The following is a 12442-nucleotide window of genomic DNA, read 5'->3' as shown; positions in this document are numbered from 1 at the left end:
CCTTGCCCCCCCAAGCTCTCTCTGGGCTCTGTCCCGCAAATATTCCTACAGGTCGCACAAGATCTGCCTGCAACCCTCTTATGGTCAAACTGCCAAAATCAAGACTCTCTGCTCACCTTCACTCCTTCATTCCTCTCTTCTCCCGCCTCTGGAACAAACTCCCTCACTCTCTTCAATCCCACTCCACCCTCCAGGTCTTTAAAACTGCTGTTCACCACCATCTCTTATCTTCCCCCATCCAAAACCTTGATCTTTTCTACACCCGCTAATTTCACCCCAATTCCACTTTTTTGAAATACCAACTTCTGTCCTGGAAGTCCTTGGTGTCCTTGTGTTTTATACTTCTCCCTCCACACCCCCCCCCCCCTTCCCACGCCTCCTCCCCCCAAGCCCTCTCCCTTCCACACATCACCCTGCTCTCAAATGTTGTGTTTGTGTGCTTCCCCTTCTCTCCCCATCTTGTTTTCCGCTCCCTCTTTTTGTGTGTTTTGTTTGTCTGGTTGATTTGTTTGTGAAGTAAATGTTAGCTCTTCCACGAGCCTCGATTCAGTATACAAAAAAAAAAAAAAAAAAAAATTCGGTTGAGATTTGACGGTTTTTAAGATGAAAATTGACGATTTTTGAAATTTGACCTTGAGTTGACCTTTGACATTTTGACCTCAAAAGTATGTTTCCCAACTTATTGACTCGATATGCAAATGCTGTTCAATTATCAAGTCAATCGGATGAAAATTGACGGTTTTTCAAATGAAAAGTGATGACTTTGGAAGTTTGACCTTGAGTTGACCTTTGACCGATTGACCTCAAAAATAGTACGTTTCCCAATTTAGTGACTCGATATGCAAATGCTGTTCAATTTTCAAGTCAATCGGTTGAGAATTGATGGCTTTTTAGATTAAAATTGATGACTTTTAAAATTTGACCTTGAGTTGATCTTTGACCTTTTGACCTAAAAAATAGTTCATTTCCAAATTAATGACTCAATATACAAATGTTGTTCAATTTTCAAGTCAATCGGATTTAAAATGGCGATTTTAGAAATTTGACCTCCAGATGACATTTGACCTTTGACCTCAAAATCAACATGCTTCTCAATTGGGGCTATCTAGACAACTTGGTGAAGTTTCGTGACGATCGGTTTAGAATTGTGACCTGTAGGCCAGTGACAAACCGACAAACAAGAAGACGTCATGCGGCGCACGATACTTGCAAAATCCGCCGGGAAGCCTCCCCAAGAAAAGAAATTCCATTGATACAGCAAATTTTCCATTTCATCAAGATTAAAATTGACAATCTTGATCAAAGCTCGGGTCAATTGGAAGAAAAGTGACGATTTTTCAGATTAAAAATGATGATTTTGGAAGGTTGACCTTGAGTTGACCTTTGGCCTTTTGACCTCAAATATAGTTGGTTTCCCAATTTAGTGACTCAATATGCAAATGCTTTTCAATTTCCAAGTCAATCGGATGAAAATTGACGGTTTTTCAGATAAAAAGTGATGATTTTGGAAGTTTGACCTTGAGTTGACCTTTGACGTTTTGACCCCAAAAATAGTATGTTTCCCAATTTATTGACTCGATATGCAAATGCTGTTCAATTTTCAAGTCAATCGGTTGAAAATTGACGGCTTTTTAGGTGAAAATTGATGACTTTAAAAATTTGACCTTGAGTTGATCTTTGACCTTTTTACCTCAAAAATAGTTCATTTCCCAATGTATTGTCTCAATATACAAATGCTATTCAATTTTCAAGTCAATCCGATTTAAAATGGCGATTTTAGAAATTTGACCTCCAAATGACCTTTGACCTTTGACCTCAAAATCAACAGGCTTCTCATTTGGGACGACCTAGACGAATTGGTGAAGATTCGTGATGATCGGTTTAGAATTGTGACCTGTAGGCCGGTGACAAACAGACAAACAAATGAAAAATCGGTCAGAGACCGAGGGCTTGCCGGAATTTATTATCGGCCATTTAGGACAAATATGGCGGCCGAACCACGTGACCGATGACGTCATCATTAACATGTTTTATTCCCCATGGAGAGTTCTTTACAATGAGCCATGTCTCAATTTTTTCTATTCAGCACTTTTGGAGATATGGAGGTGCAAAGTTTTTTCGGTTTTTCCAAGATGGCGGCCGAAGCACGTGACTGATGACGTCATCATTAACACGTTTTATTCCCCATGGAGAGTTCTTTACAATGAGCCATGTCTCAATTTTTTTCTCTTCAGCACTTTCGTAGATATAGAGGTGCAAATTTTTTCGGCTTTTCCAAGATGGCGGCCGAACCACGTGACCGATGACGTCATCAATTGTCAATTAAAAATGAGTCAGATGTATCGTGGCTTTCCTTGAAGAACACCAAAATTCCAAGTGTAGGTAGTGTGTGTAGTGTAGGTAGTTCCAGTTTAACGTGTTGACATCTTCTTATAAGGTATGATACATTTAGCAGGGTCTTTGAATTAAGTCTTTTATTTAACATCTCTTCCGTTTTAAGATTAGGAGTATATTTACTAATATACCAACACAAATCATTAATAACAAATTTATTATTATCGCCAAAAGCATTTTCAGCCCCCAAAAAGCAATCTATTTACATTATCATTCCTTTGTAGTTGAAATCTAATTTTAAGACCATACAAAACTTTGTCAAAATCACAAAATCCAAATATACCTTTAAGAGGTACTGCTACGGTAAAACTATTCTCTGCTTTTGCATCATCATTATACATTGCCTTCCTTTGACTATAACCAGGGTCAGCATTTGTTCCCGTTGACATATCAGGAATAAAACCTTCAACAGCTCCCTTACCCATTCTCTCACTAAACGAATATAGTGTAAATTTCATCATTTCAGATGTAGCAGAGACATAATCAACCGCTTCAACCTCTTGTGTTCCAATATACAGGCGGACACTGTCAAACATTTTCCAGAAGAAATCATTTACGAGTGTAGCATTAGTATTATTCGCAGCCTTAGTGAATCTAAATTTACACAGCAAGAAACTATCAGCCAGAATCAAGTAAGTTTGTTGATTATTTATTTCAAAACTTTTTGTTCCGTTTGAATTCCAGTCTGTTCCTGTTATAGCATTTACCTTAAAATAGTCCTCTTTTTTTGTGGAGTTTGAAATGATAATCGTATCATCCAAATCATAGATACTATCAATCGCTTCCATACTTGTATTTATATAGCATTAAAATTGTTGAAACCCTGACCCAAGTATTTTAATGATTTTTTGTCGTTCTTGTGAAGATAGTTGAGTTTTACCTTTTTTATTTCTTTGATTGCTTGTAATTTATGAGACTCCTTTTGAGCATCTTTTATACTCTTTATAGCACCCGCAACTGAACCCACGGCAGAAGCAGTTGAACCAATTAGGTCTTTATGTTTAAGGATGATTGAACCAATACCCATTAGAGTATCAATTATCCCATCTCCTTTATTTCTAAATTGATGTCCCACACCCCGTTGTCTCTTTGGTTTATAGTATCCTCTACCAAGAAACATACCTTCACCCTTATAGTATGGTGAAAGGAACATCCCATCCCCTGTAATTATTTTATATTTTCCCAACTCGTGTTTTCTCACAATAACCATTATTTATTTATTGAAAAACTTCACGCAGGTGAATTCTGATGGATATAATTTCTTCATTAAAGGAGATCATATGATTATCTTGATCGGTTATCCTAAAATTTACTCTGTATATGGTTTTTCCTGACACAGGTAAATAGACAAGATTTTTTGGTTCCATATTAAATTTATAACCAATCGGGGTTGAGTATCCGCTGAATGAAAATATTGTATTTGTTCTTATTCCATCGTTATAAGCACCATCAATCAAATCACAATGAATTAATACTGAATTTATACCGGAGGATATTTGAATGACATTATCACTGTATAACGTCCCGTTAGTTTCAATCTTTTTTGAAGAGAAACCCAATAGCTCTCTAAACGATTTTTCAATCATGAAATCATTTTTATAATTATTTTTAAGTTTAATAGTTGATTTTGAAGTGTGTTTTTGAATATCTATTACAATATTTTTTGGTTCATCACCTTGTTCTTTCATAAGGCGAGAGACTTCAGAAGATATTTGAGAAATCTCGTAAGCTCCGGGTGAAACGGTTATAGTTTTATATACACTTCCTGGATTATAACTAAACTTGTTGTTTTTCTCTGTGATATTAAACAAGGTATTATAAGTTTCCATCGACAATAAAGATGCCTCATATTCTTTTGTGGGGTCAAGTTGTAGTGGGTAAGGGAATGATGCTGTGTAATCACTCGTTGTGAAATTAAAACTAAGAATTGTGCTTCTCATATTATTTAATATCAAATAAAATATCTTTGTATTGACATTTATTAATTATTTTCATATTCATCAACTGGTCTAAAATGGCGGATGTTTCATTAAAACAATTGTTGTTTCCAGCCTTCTTACTACCTAACAACAATAATAGCCTATTAACTAATTGTGATGGGTCATTTGGAAGAAAGCTAACACCCGAACCAAGCTTACTTAAAGCATCAATAATATGTTTCTCCTTCTCATTCTTCTTACTTTTACCAGCAACAGAAACTCCATAATCAAGTGCATTTAGCAACTCAATATACTCTCTATCTTCCTCTCTTTCCATATCAAGTGGTTCCTCAAAATATTTTGAATCGCTGAATCTGGAGTTTGTTAGAAGAAACATTAATCTTGGAGTTAATTCAACATTTGGGTAAGCAGAACTTAAGAACACCAATTTATCATTAAATATCAATAACTTTTCTTTCACAAGATGGAACTGTGCTGGTTCTTCTGTTGGAATGAGACCTGCTCTGGTTTTTGAACCCGCCGAATATTCATTGTTTTGAAGAGCTTCCACAACATAATTATGGGGTTGATTTACCTCCTCAAGTTTCCGAAATAATCCTTCATCATCATATTCTAATTCTCCAAGTTGTTGCTCTGTCATTTTTTTTTAATTCTACCGTGGGAACTGTAGGTGAAATCGTTTGTTGAGTTTTTAAAAGTGGTTTAAAAAATTTCTCTTGTTTTCTTTCAAAGGCTTCTTCACCAGTTAGTTTCTGTCTCCGTTTCTTCTTTATCTCTTCCTGTTGCTTTACAACTTTTGAAACCAACTCTTGATGTTCTTTAAACTCTCTTACTCTTTCTCCGGCATTCATTTTCTGTATTTATTTATTGAAAAATATCATTTAATGAATTGTAAAGGTCAATGGGAAAATTTGCCTTTTCTTCGTCATTATAGTAAATGTGTTGAAATAAATCCTTTTCTTTAAATATTTCATCAAATTCTTTATTGGTATTAATACGAGTTGTTATTTCTTCTTCACTAATACTTGTATCTCTGCTTTTCATATGTTTGCGTTGAGTCTCCTCATCGATATCAAAACTGAATGATAAAATCTTAACTCCATCACCACGCAAATGTTTAATAATTTGTCTCATTCCTTCAGGATTAATGTCTAAAATCCCAAGACCGTTAGATTTTACTTTATTTAGCTCACTCTTACAATGTGAATATTTTGTAGAACCAAGAGAGACCTCCTCAAATATTTGACCTTTGTTCCTCAATCGCATATGTTCCTCCATTGAAATGTAGTAATAATCTTTCCCTTCTACTTCTCCTGGTCACATTGCTCTGGTTGTAGTACCTACAAAACGAATCATAGGGTGTTTAAAATAAAAAAAAACTTACATTATTTTCATTTTTACTATTCAAGAGTTTAGATTTATGAAAGTTCTTTCCTGAAGCAGATTTACCCACAAGATTAATAATAGTTGTCATTTATGTGTGTAAAATATCAGTTAGTATCTCATCTTGTTTCACAACAATATATTTATATTTTCCAATCGTGTGTTTCATATAATTTTCAAATTCTTTTTTACTACATAACGTAGAGCAATTATCTCTCCAAAAATTATTTACATCTATTGAATTTAACTTAAATAAAATAAAAGTATTGGCATTGTTTCTTATTGAGCATCGAGGGAGTTGAAAATATGACTGACTAAGATAAATACAATTACAAGAAGAATGTCTCCCTCTTGTATAGTAGCTATCCATTACTGTTTGGTTTCTCTCATTAACACAATCATCAAAGATAACGAGGTTCTTTTTTGATTTATCTAAATCTTGGGGTGAAGGTATATCATCCGGATTATCACTGAGAATACAAGTTATGGGTTTTGGTTTCGATTTTTATTTCTGTGTATCACGAAATTATTGTATTATATCTTCAATATTATAATCATTTAGATTGTTTTGAAGTTTAAATAAACCGATAATGTCTTCCTTTTTAAGACCCGCATTAAAACCCTGTGAGAGTAGTTGATACTCGGGTTGAAAACTTGACTTCGTAAAAATTATTAAATTATCATAATCTAAAAAATTAGGACTAAAGAGCATCTTTAAAAGCAAACAGGTTTTTCCACATCCGCTTGAACCAACTATTAGACAACTCAATGAATTTGGAATATTTTTATGGTTATTAAATTTTATCTTATTTTCCCAAACGGGTAAAAAATCATTCATTTATATATTTGGAAAACAAGTCATCTAACTTTTTTTGAGTTATTTTAGAAACTCTATATTTTATCCTGAGGTCAGGTTTAATTTCAAAATAATTCATTATTTTATCTATATAGTATCTTGTGTTAACATTTCCATTAAAATTATTTTGAATAATAAATATCATTAAACCCTTATACATTTCCTCAATACAAATAGTCTCTTCCCTTGAAAGAAATGGTGTATTATCATGACAATACTTAACATTCATCTCTCTTATTAATCTTGTAAAGTAATTCATTTTTGGTTCTAATTTAAAAGAGTTATATATTTTTATATATTTTTTATTATCATTAATTAAAATTAAATCACAGAAAATAAATTGTTTATATGAACCCTCATTATTAAGCCCTATTCTATCACAACAGCGGCAGATTTCTAAATTATCATATGGAGAGTCTGGAAATTCGAAATCTCCTTCTATCATATTTAAACAGAAATTTTTTACTTAAACTAAACGCAAGTTTTTTTTAGCTAATAAATACAATGTTTCAAAGCACAAAAGACAAATTTCAATCAATCTCTACTTCGGTGGAAGATATAGAAAAATATGTCAAAGATGTTAAATTGAACAAAGATAAATATGGAAATTTTTGGGTAAAACCAGTTATGGAAAATAACATGAGCCCCTCTATTTCATTTAAAGGAAGAGCTCTAACTATACCTGGAAAGACATCCATTAAAGTAAATCTAACAAAAGTTTCTCCTCTACTCCTGGCAATTTATTCAAAGCTTGAAAAAGTGATTGATCGCGATACTTTGAAAAAGAATGATAAGACCATCAACAATACTCGTGGAGAAATTTGTATTTACTTTAATAATCCAAAAAGTGTAGATCTAAGTAAAATGAATGATGTTAATATTTCTGGTGAAATGTCATTTCGTTCTATGATAGTTAGAGATTATTTAAAGATAACTTTTGATATTAAAAATGTCGAGATTGAATCCGTTAATGAAAGAAAGTATATAGATATTGATGGGAATATTTTTTCTGCTAATTAAATGAGTGGTAGTTCCTGATCAGAAGTTTCCTCATATACTGAGAGCATCTGTGATACAGAGAGCCTCTGCTCCTGTGATACGGAGAGCCTAGGTTCAGTAGATAGTTTTGATTCAGAGAGTCAATATGATAGTTATGATAGTAGTTTTATTGATGACTCAGATGTCTCTGATTGTGAGATTGATTCTGAATATGACCCTGGTTCTGATATGGATTGGGAGATGTAAAGGTGTTTTAGTTTAAGTAAAGTTATATATATAAAACGAGGCAAAAAAGCTCGAAAAGATGTTTTAGTTTAAGCACAGTGATATATATAAAACACTCTGTTTTCTTACCCTATAAATATGGTCTATTGTGATACTTGCGAAAAGGAGGTAAAACATTATAGAAAACACATACTCACAGTTAAACACACTTACAACATTCTAAATCAATTATCACCACTTCCTAAGAACAAAAAACATTGTAGTCTCTGTAATAGAGATATCCTAAAGAAGGGGTTCAAAGCCCATCTTAAAACAAACAAACATTTATCAAATTTTATCACAACTAAAAACTCTGATGGCGCATTCAAAAGGCATATTAAAATAAGTCTTTAACTTCAAACCTCCTGAACCAGATTCTATAGTTGATGCTGTAGAAATAGTTAAACCTGCTGTTCAAACGTTGATTGAAAAAACACTAAAAGAAATGAAACCACTTAAATTTTATATGGGAGTAAAATTAGAAATGACAAAGGACGAAGGAGTTATAGATACACCATACATGAGAACTGAGCCACACTTTATATCTTCATATCAAGATTTTAAAACATCAGGAGTCTATGATGAACTTATTAAACAAGAGCAAGATGTGGATAATTCAATCGTAGGAAGTGGATTCAATATTGGAAAAATTATTTACATAGACATTCATATTCTTAAATCAGATCCTCTAAGTGTCTAAAAGCTTCTTCTTACATTGATTTACCTAGTGTTATCAAAAATAGAAAAGCAGTTATCAATATCAAAAATAAAGACAATAAATGTTTTCTCTGGTCTATTCTAGCACATCTACATCCACAAGATAGTCATGTTGAAAGAGTATCTCATTATAAAAAATATGAGAATACATTAAATACGAAAGATCTAAAGTTTCCTATGGCTTTAAATGGTATTCCTAAATTTGAAAAGATTAATAATTTATCAGTTAATGTTTATGGTCTAACAGAAACAAACAACATTCAGATTTTAAAGCTTTCTGACAATTGTAAACAAACTCATATTAATCTTCTATATTTTAATTCAGAGGAAAATTCACATTATACATACATCAAAGATATTGCTAAATTAATAAAACCACAAGTATGTAAAAGCACAAATAAAATATATATTTGTTTGCGTTGTCTTAACTTCTTCAATTCACAAGAAAGATTAGATAAACATTCAAATTATTGTGGTGATCATAAATCAACGGTAATCAATATGCCTAAAGAAGGCTCAAAGATCACATTCAAAGATGAAAAGAAAACGATCAAACATCCGTTTGTAATATATGCTGATTTCGAAAGTATTCTCGAAAAAATAGATACTGCTTCTCCAGATCCAAAAGAATCATACACAAATAAATATCAAAAACATACTCCTTGCGGTTTTTGTTATTATATCAAATCATCCGTTGGTGATAAATATAACAATTTAGAGGAGTATAGAGGCTCAAATACCCCAGAGGAGTTTGTGAAACGACTAGAAAAAGACTGTGTTCGATTAACCAAGATAATGAGAGAAACCAATAAACCAATGTCCTTGACGAGTGAAGTGAAAAGGGAATTTAGAAAAAACAATGTTTGTCATATTTGTGAGGAAAAAATTGGTGAAGGTCTAAAGGTTAGAGATCATTGTCATCTCACTGGTAAATATAGAGATCCGGCTCATCAAAGTTGTAATATTAATTATAAACTCCCCTCTTTCATTCCTGTCTTCCTTCATAACAACGCTCATTATGATACGCATCTATTTATTAAGGAACTCTCAAAGACTTCTGGAAGTATCTCAGCAATTCCAAACACAGATCAGAAATACATTTCATTCACAAAAACAATTTTCACAAATCCATTTACACAGATTAGATTTCTAGACACTTACAAATTCATGAATTCTCCTCTTGCTAAACTGGTTTTAAAAATGTATAATTTTCCATGTCTTTCTGATTATTTTGAAGATGTTAGTCTACTTACACAAAAAGGAATTTATCCGTATGATTATATGGATTCATTTGCTAGATTTGATGAAACAAAACTTCCAACTAAAAAGTCTTTCTTTAACAAACTGAACAACAAACACGTATCAGATGATGACTACAAACATGCTAAAAATGTATGGAAACAACACAACATAAAGAACATGGGTGAATATCACGATTTGTACCTAATGACTGATGTTCTTCTTCTTGCTGATGTATTTGAAGCATTTAGAAAAATTTCTCATGCTTAATATGGACTTGACCCAGCACACTACTACACCGCTCCAGGACTAGCTTGGAGTGCCATGCTAAAGATGACAAAACAAGAGTTGGATTTGATAACTGACATTGACATGTTGTTGATGATTGAAAAGGCAAAGAGAGGAGGAATATCACAAGTATGTTCTAGCCGATATGCTAAAGCTAATAACAAGTACACTCCAAATTATGATTCATCTGTAGAGAGCTCCTACTTGATGTATTATGACGCGAATAACTTGTATGGTTGGGCAATGTCTCAGGCTCTTCCATATGGTGGATTAAAATGGGTAAAAGAAAAGAATTTCAACAAAGTCTTTGAGAATCTATGTATATCTACACAAGCTGAATTAGATGAAGAAAAAGTTGGTTATTATTTTGAAGTTGATTTGAAATATCCAGAGGAAGTTCATAAATTACATAAAGACCTTCCATACGCATGTGAGAAGGGAACACCTGAGCAAGAGTGGTTGAGTGATTATCAAGTCATTTAACTCTAAATCAACAGAGAAACTTCTTACTACAGTTTATGATAAGAAAAATTATGTTCTTCACCAGAGGAACTTGAGACAGTATCTTTCAGTTGGTCGTCGTGTTGAGAAGATACATAAAATTCTAAAGTTCAATCAGAGCCATTGGCTAAAAAAGTACATTGATTTTAACACACAAAGGAGGACGGAAACAAAGAATGATTTTTACAAGCTTATGAATATTAGTGTATGTTATTGTGTAATTTGGTCAATTTTTCATATAGAATCTAGAAACTTGTACTTTTTTACTTCCTATTTTCACAGTGAACACAAAAACAGCTGTTTCCAATTTTTTATGCATATGCAGTCACCATAATCCAAGATGGCCGCCATAAATTTGTTAAAATTAAGAAATCGCTATAATTTTCCAATTATAGCACATTCAGAGATAATAAAAACAATCTGCTTGGACAAGTGTAGCTAAAGTTAACTCCAATAAGCATTATTAACTTTTGTGAATAAAACAAAAACACGATAAGTCAGATATCCACAAAATGAACGTTCTCAGGGACGTAACATAACGTAATATGCTGGCAAATAAACGCAACAAATACAAAGTGGGCAGTTTTCAAACAACGAGGGTGCCAGGTATGTGAGTGTGTTGAGATTAGTCATCCAAGTTGTCGGGCATGCGATAATGGAAAGGACCGGGGCACGCAATGATGTTGTCTCCTTCACCACGACTTTTTCATTCGACCATTCATCCTACGAGCTAGCCCATATCACCTTCACTCTGTCAGAAAACACTCTTCATTTCTTCTGCTTCTACCGACCTCCACCTAACCGGAAAAACAACCTTACTGACTCTATGTTCGTGACCCAGCTTCCTAATCTGCTCGACCACTGCAATACTCTTCCTGGTTTCGTCCTGATTCTTGGAGATTTCAACGTCCACTACGACCAACCACAACATCCTCTCACTTCAAAGATCATTGACCTCCTTTCCACTTTTAGTCTGTCTCAGTCTGTCTCCCAACCTACACACGTTAAAGGACACATCCTGGATTGGTTAGTGCACAGATGCGATGATCAGTTGGTGCAGTCCACATCAGTGACCTGTGCTATCACCTCGGACCACTTCTGTGTCACTAGCCACCTGAGTATTGCTGTTCCTCGTCTTCAGCCCACCTTCATCACTGCCCGCAACATTCGTGCCATCGACCGTTCCGCCTTTAAAGAGGACCTTCACACCCATCTCTCTGGCCGTTCCTATGTCACTGCAGAAGACCTCGACTGTTGCCTCCGCACAGCGTTGGACTGTCATGCTCCAGCGGCACAGCGCACCGTTCCCAGACGCAGGAGTACTCCGTGGTTCAGCGCAGTCAGCGACGAAGTCAGGGCTGCCAAAAAGGAACGACGACGTGCCGAGAGACAGTGGCTGAAGACTGGCCTCACAGTCCATAAACAGTTGCATAACATAGCTAAAAGACTCGTCATAAAAATCATTCTGAAAGCAAAAACGTCATATATTTCTGATCGGATTACTAGGAGCTCCTCATGCAAGCAACTGTTCAGCATTACCAACCGCCTGTTTGCCACCAAAAATAAATCCGTTCTTCCCACTGTGTTTCCTCAAAACGAACTACCCCAACGCTTCCTGCGTTTCTTTCACAATAAAATTCAGTCAATAAGAAACAATCTTGACAAGCAGTCACTCCTTTCCTTCAATGATGCTGAACACTGCTTTCACGGACGACCTCTTAGTTCGTTTACTCCTGTTACTGAGGAAATTGTCAAATGTACAATCCTTAAGTCAAACACAAAAACATGTGAACTTGACCCCTTCCCACCGATTTGTTTATTGAGTGTTTGGACACCCTCCTCCCATTTATTACTGCAGTTA

This window comes from Myxine glutinosa, chromosome 11 (assembly GCF_964187855.1).
Source record: "Myxine glutinosa chromosome 11, kmMyxGlut1.1, whole genome shotgun sequence".
In the NCBI taxonomy this organism is placed as follows: Eukaryota; Metazoa; Chordata; class Myxini; order Myxiniformes; family Myxinidae; genus Myxine; species Myxine glutinosa.
The sequence above is the reverse complement of the archived record's forward strand: the minus strand, read 5'-3'. Positions refer to the sequence as shown.